This window comes from Notothenia rossii (assembly GCF_949606895.1).
Source record: "Notothenia rossii genome assembly, chromosome: 10".
NCBI classification, from domain to species: domain Eukaryota; kingdom Metazoa; phylum Chordata; class Actinopteri; order Perciformes; family Nototheniidae; genus Notothenia; species Notothenia rossii.
The window spans coordinates 59,005,416-59,013,093 of NC_136908.1; positions in this window are offsets into that span (position 1 = coordinate 59,005,416).

Consider the following 7,678-nt stretch of genomic DNA (forward strand, 5'->3'; position numbering starts at 1 on the left):
ACAGTCGAGAGATAAGCCTTACGATGCATAGTTCGTAGCACTGGTGTGTGCAGTAATGACATTTCTCAACTGTGCAGGATGTAAGTTTGTTAGCTTTGACAGCTTCACTCATTTGGCTTCACTTTCAATAGGAAGCCAGCTCCAGTGCTAGCTAGCTAATAATGCTAACTGGTAGTCAGGCTCGGACCAGCATGGCTCCACTACGCATGGCCCAAAAGTTTGTTGTCAAAGGTGGGAAGTAACTAAGTACATGTACTTAAGTACAATTTTGAGGTACTTTTAATTTACTTGAGTACTTCCATGTTATGCTACTTTGTCCTACAATTCCGAGGTAAATTATTAATACCTTTTAGTTACTTTGCAGATTTGGATTAATAATGTGAAATATAATCAAGTGTTAAATCAGACTTTAGTTCCACCTGGAGTAAATTCACAAGCTACCCTGCAGTACAAAGTCATTCAAACGAGCTGCACCTTTACCAGCTTTGATAACACTTTAATGATCAATAATTATAAAACATATTCAAAGGTTTTATTCTCATATGCACAAAGTTACAGTGTAGAAATGGCAATGAAATTCTTCTGACCTGAGCTCCTCCAACAATGCAACATATATAATAAAATAAAAAGTAGTGCAAAAAGTCTATATACATGTCAATAGAATATGAAATGAAATAATGTAAATTAAGACTAGATTCAAAACGGTTTATTCCGGTGATAACTATTTATATAAATTAGTATACTGCAATATGACAACGATATCATATATATTATTCTGAGATGGACCAATCTGCACAAGAGTACTTTTAGTTATTTTAATGCTAATACTTTTGGACTTTCACTTGTCCTACACCATTGTACTTCCAGATCGGAGTACTTCTTCCACCTCTGTTGTCAATGCTCACCTGCTGGTTTGTAAAGTGTCTTTTGTGTTTCCTTCTGACGCAGACTCGTACTCGGATGACAAACAGATTTACTGCCAGGGTAAAGCCGTGAGGCTCAGCAAAGAAGGTAAGGAAGTGAGAAAACACCCTAATGCTGTCACTGTCAACACCATGATGCTCTGTTATTGTTTTGTTCTCTGCAGCCAGAGGTGTCATTTTCTCTGGGGACACAGGGACAACACTTCCTGACATGGCTGATATCGTTCAAATAACTATTTCAAAGCATACTCTGTAAAGAAATGCTCTGAAAAGTAGCTTGCACCAAGAAATAAACCGAGAAATAAAAAATATTTAATGCTAGCTAAGTATAGAATAATTAAATGGGCATTGTCATTAGCTAAAAACAAACAAGCCCCTTGCTTACTTATTACTAAATGATGAAATAACATGCATGCACTAACTTCAAAAACATCTTGACATAGATTCTTGTTTTTTCCCAATCTTGGAAATGATCCATTCTAACCTCAAACTAAATTCTGTTTAACCTCCTCTCACAAAAACATAATGACTGCGCCTCATCCATACTTTTAAATGCATGTGTCTAATTGGGAAACGCATTACTGTCTGGGAGTGTGTTTGAATTAGAAAACGGTATTACACTGATCACCGTGTGTCTAATTATTAATTTCTACATGAATCTACATTTTGCCCATTAAAATTCAGCATCATCATTTTCCATAGCCTAAGGTGATGCATTCAGATTGCTTGTTCAGTTTTATTGTAAAAGAGTCAGAGGAAAAGCATCAGACCCCCCCCCCCCCCCCTTTAGGAAGCTGAAAACCAAAGATTGTTGCAAATGTTGTTTCTCGATTTACAAATCAATTAACTTGCTAATTGTTTCGGCTCAACTGAGTTTCATTAGAAAAGCATATTAATGAGTATTTTCGAATCATCATCGAAGATGTACAGTAACCTGAGATCACTAGATGTTTTGTGTCGGGCATGGTGAAGGTGTTATGTTGAATACTTGTTTGACTGCATACTAGCAATAATAATTTAATCCATTAAGCACTTTTCAAAACAAAGTTACAAAGTGCTTTTCATGGATTCATGACGAGCTGTTCAGGCCGTAACAGCACATGAGGTAGACAATCCCCCCCCCTGTAAAATATACAACATTTCAATAAATTCAACACTAATACAAATCGAAAAAAGAAAGTAAAAACAAATAAAACATGGAGTAAATCTGAGTAGTGGCATTAATAGTATAATTAACTGATCCATAGTCTTTGGATATCTTACATTATTCTATAGATACGTCAACTAGCAGTGCTTTTAGTGATCGTCGTATGTATGGTTTATGTAGTGTGTGTTAGACTTGTGGGACTCACCCTCAGTGGATAAAGCTCGTGCCAGTCTGTCTTATTGAATTTACTGTTTTGCTTTTGAGTGAGAACATATTATAGCCTGTATATCATGTACACGAGGAGGGGGCTGTGGGGCACCTCCACCCTTAGTGACGGAGCCAGAGGAATTCCTCCACATCTCACCGTGTATAAATACCTACAGGATCACGCGGCGCACACTTGAGTCATCCCTGAGATGTTGAGAACACACACACACACACACACACACACACACACACACACACACACACACACACACACACACACACACACACACACACACACACACACACACACACACAGCGGGGGAAACTCTTTTCGCTCTCACTGGTCAAATACCACCCCCCCCCCCCCTCCCACACACACATGCCTCATCATTTGTCTCAGAGCCAAACCGGAGAGGTGTTTCAAGATTTGCTGCTCTGTTGGCAACCTAAAACTACGGCCTGCTGACACACACACACACACACACACACACACACACACACACACACACACACACACACACACACACTCTATAGCCTCACAAACAGGGAATTACGTCAGCATTTTTTTACACTTGTATCCAGCAGAAAGTGATTCATCGTAGATTAAAATAAAACATTTGACACTTCGGTGTACACATATTTGTACTCGGTGAGTGTGTGTGTGTAGTGCATGACATGATTAGTATCCATTTCTTTTTCTCACTCGTACACGTTCACACAGAGGAGACGATGACAACCCAACAGCAACTCTGTCGGGCTGGACTGACAGCACCTGTCATCATCTCACTACAAATAGGCTGTCATGCTGCTATTTATATGATAATCACTGTCTTTATTATAGCGATGGAAACCGTCAGGAGCACGATGCTATCTCAGCCATGCTTCAGCTGATGATTAAATATATATCCACCTTCATTGAGTGTATCAACACTATGGAAAGCAGCTGAGGTGCTGTATGTCTCACTAGTATGATAAAGATGTGTAGAGTTTTTCATTTCAAAATCTGAAACTGATTCATTGCAGGTTTACACATATGAGGAATTTGCCTTAATGTATGTATGCTCATCCAGAATGCAGCGGCTCGTCTGGTCTTCAACCTTCCTAAATGTTCCCACACCACGCCGCTCCTCCGCTCCCTTCACTGGCTTCCAGTAACTGCTAGAATCCACTTCAAGACACTGGTACTTGCGTACCATGCTGTGAATGGATCTGGCCCTTCCTACATCCAGGACATGGTTAAACCGTACACCCCAGCACGTACACTCCGCTCTGCATCGGCCAAACAGCTCGCTGCACCCGCACTGCGAGGGGGACCCAAGTTCCCATCATCAAAAACACGTGGATTTGGTATCCTGGCTCCAAAATGGTGGAATGAGCTCCCCATTGAAATCAGGACAGCAGAAAGCTTACACATCTTCCGGCGCAGACTAAAAACTCAACTCTTTCGACTCCACTTCGAGCGATAGAATTACTAACAAATGTTATTGTAACGGCCCGTCCACACTACAGCTTCGACAGCTTCAAAAAACGGTTTCCAACGCGTCACCCCATTCACTTTGAATGGGGTGACGTCACGTTGCCTCGCTTTTCGCCGAACTGAATTGTGGGTAGCAGAGCGTAGCTTTCCTGGCGTTTCAGGCTGCAAAAGTTGAGCAATGTTCAACTTTTGAAGCTTCTGAAGCTTTCGGTGGAAGCGTCAGCCAATCAAATCATATGCCTGTACAAGCTCTAGCCAATCAAACCGCTGCTTGTGTGTCAGGGGCGGGAGATTCATGTGATTGGTTGTTGGTCGAGCTTCAGACACGCCCGCCGGCAAGCTTTTTTTTGAAGCTGTAGTGTGGACGGGCCGTCAGTTGCTTTGGATAAAAGCCTCAGCTAAATGCAATGTAATGCAATGTGGTGCATACATAACACAGTTAAAAGAAGAGAAACTACGGAACAAACAATTATAAAAGACGCTTTAAAAAGTTGAAATATAAACACAAAATAAAGATATACCAAAAATCTACCTATAATATAACAGAAATACTAATAAGAAAATATATATATTAATTTATTTAATTATTAACTGCAGTATGCATCAAACAGAAGGGAATGTACCACTTGTTGAGGTATGGCACAATACTAGCCCTTATAATACGTGTTTGTTTCCTCTGGTGTTGGAAACCTTTCCACAGAATATTAGCGTCACTGCTACCTGGCAGACGATTTAAAGATGACTCATTTAATAATATGGTGTCTGCTTTAAAATGATTCCAGCTCAAATTACCGTGTCGACGCTTGAACTCAGTCAGAAAACAAAATGGTTTGTACTTCTTACAAATGCCACTGAGCAAGGAGGTGTCAAGATCTATGTCGCCTAGATCTGGATAACAGCAACACAGTGTAAAGTTTCCATTAGAAAACTAAAACAGTCCAAAAATACATCGGTAACTTTTGAGTAGTTGTATGTATACAAGTTGTTTTTCTTCATGTTATGTGAAAGTGGACTGAATACCACTTTTTTTAATGTAAGAATGATATTTTTCCAACATTTAATTGCCAAAACAATTAATCGATAATCAAACCATGGCTCAAGATTGTAGATAGTGAACATAAATGTAAGATTTAGCCCTAAAAACTGAAAGTGTTAATAATAATAATGTGTGAATGAATCCAAACCCTTTTTAGATAGATATACGTTTGGAATTAGCTCGTCCTTGAAGTTGATTTAGTCCGTCTACAAGTCTAGTTTAACATTTTGAAATTCATATCAGTAAAACCATTCCCTGGCATGGATTTCATTTTTTATCCTGGCTTTTATACTTCATAATCATTCCGACCTTGAGAATAAACGGGAGGTTCTGACTTCTTAAACGACGATTTCTTGATCGTTACCCAGCACATTGGTTCAGCTTCTCCTTGTGACGGACATGCCTTATAACTACTGCGGCTAAACTCTTATCAAGACAAGATGGATAAGAAACTTTCTGATTGGTGGATGACCGCTCTACCTCCTCAGCCACAGCCGAACCGTTTGTAGGTCTACCGCCAGCTGCTAATAAGCTTGTTTACTCTGCAGGACATTTTGGTGCAGATCCCAAAATTATCTGGTGTGCCTGTTAGAAAATCTACTGAAGCTGGAGCCCTCCTCTGGATCTGTTGAAACGGTGATATATCATAACGGTTAATAGGTCATTTCATCAGAACATGTTACTGTGTTCTTTCTTCAGTTTCAGTTTCAGCAGATAACCTCCATGTTTTCTTTCTCCATTTCAAACCCCTTTTTCTTTACCTGTAAGTGTCTAGACTGCTTCTCCTCAACGGGAAGCTGATTTACTTACTCTCAGTGTACTCAGTGTCCAATGATTGATTGTCTCAGTAGCTCTAAACATGTGTATTCACCAGTGACGGATGTTTCTGGACTTCATTTTCAGGCCTGTCAGTCATTTGGCAGCGTGTGGCTGTTGGCTGGAGAAACACACACAACTCCCGCTGCAGAAATAAGCCTCGCACTTAGTTTGCATTTGACTTGGCAGACGCAGAGGAAATTGCATTCTTGCTTTTTTCTTTCGTCATTGCCATGTTATGTTTTAGCCTGGTGGTTTGTTAACAAGAAAAATGTCAAATAAAGGAAACGATAACAGGTTTCATGTGTTTGGGCAGAAACCACTTGGCAACCCTGCAGCAGTGTTCTACTGCTTACGTTTAAAAAAGTTATTAACCCTAACGACTTCACAAGCTGTTGACTGCAATAACACTTAAAAGCCGGTTTTCACACACAGCCACACCCTTCCATTTGTGTTAGTAGGAGCTGCTCAATTAATTGTATTTTAATCGCAATTACGATTATGGCTTGCAACGATTGCGAAAACAACGTAATCAAAATAAAACGATAATGTTTTTATGATTACTTTTTTTTTTTTTTTTTTTTTTTTTTGGTTTTCAGTTGAATTATACTTAAAGTTCAGGGTACTCAACTGTTAAAAACATACTGTTAACATTTTTTTTCTCCAATAAATTGATGTTTTCAAAGTAAATGGATAATCGTTTTTAATAATCGTGATATCAATTATTGACCCAAATAATCGAGATTATGATTTTTGCCATAATCGAGCAGCCCTAGTTAGTATCATAGCTTAGAATTTACAGTCAAAAGGCGCCATATGTGCTCATTTTCCGGTTCATATTTGTACTTAGTGTCTCTACTGTGACATTCTTTTTTTTCAAGATTCAATGCTTTATTGTCATTTGTACATTAGCTACAGTGTAGATCTATCAATGAAAGTCTCAGGGCACAGGCTCTTCCAACAGTGCAACACAATACAACAGATACAATTGTTAAAATAGTGCAAGTAAATATAATAGAAATAGTGCAAGGAGAGTCTATATACAAGTAATTGGAATATGATATATTAGATCAATAATTCGTAAGTTGCAACCAGATGAATTTGATGTACGTTAAGTTCACGTGTTTAACAGTCTTATGGCCTGTGGGATGAACCTGTCCCTGAGTCTGGTGGTTTTAGTCCTGATACTGGAGAGAACTTTGGGATTGTCGGCTTTGCACAACATTAAAAGGTCCCATGTCATGCTTTTCCGGTTATCACTCGTCCCCTTGTGTGTTATGTAGGTTTTTCTGCATGTAAACGGTCTGCAAACCCTCAAAGTACACCCTGTAGTGAGTAAAACTCTAACACAGAGAAGACCTGTCTATGCTGCCCCAGAACGCCTCGTTGGGGATTTCTCTTTTTCCGTTGTTTACTTCTTGGGTATAGTGACTTTGACCTTTTTTTAAATGCACCAAAACCTATATGACGCACTACAGGAAAGGGAAAACACCAAAAAGGGGCCCTTTTTTAAGTCAAAAACAAACTCTACCAAAACAGATTTTGGTCAGCAAACACAACCATTCAGAGAGTCTGCATTGTGGCTCGAGTCCTGCTGCATGCTTGGAAATTATAGGTTGGAAAAATGAGTGAGAAATGCTTTCCCTTTCTGTATTACGAGGTGAACTAGTGCAGACTGATTGAGTACAGCTGCTCCAGATCCAACTGCAGTCCTTATGAGAGAGCCTCTCGTCAGCAGCCAACATCACTTCATTTCCCCGCTTTGCTCAGCATTCATTTCACTATTTAGTTTCACACTCACTGTTTGTGTTTCTGTGCTTGAAAACTTCATGCATGAGTAATGAAACCAACTCTGACCTTTTGCAGTATGTACACAAGCACAAGCTCTCGTTGTCTACATATTTGTAGATCTGCTCTGACCGTTAGTTACGTCACAGATCTGGTTCCTACACGCACACACACACACACACACACACACGGACACACACACACACACACACACACACACACACACACACACACACAGAACATGATTATCATCTCTTTAACTTCCGAAACGACACAAAACCCGC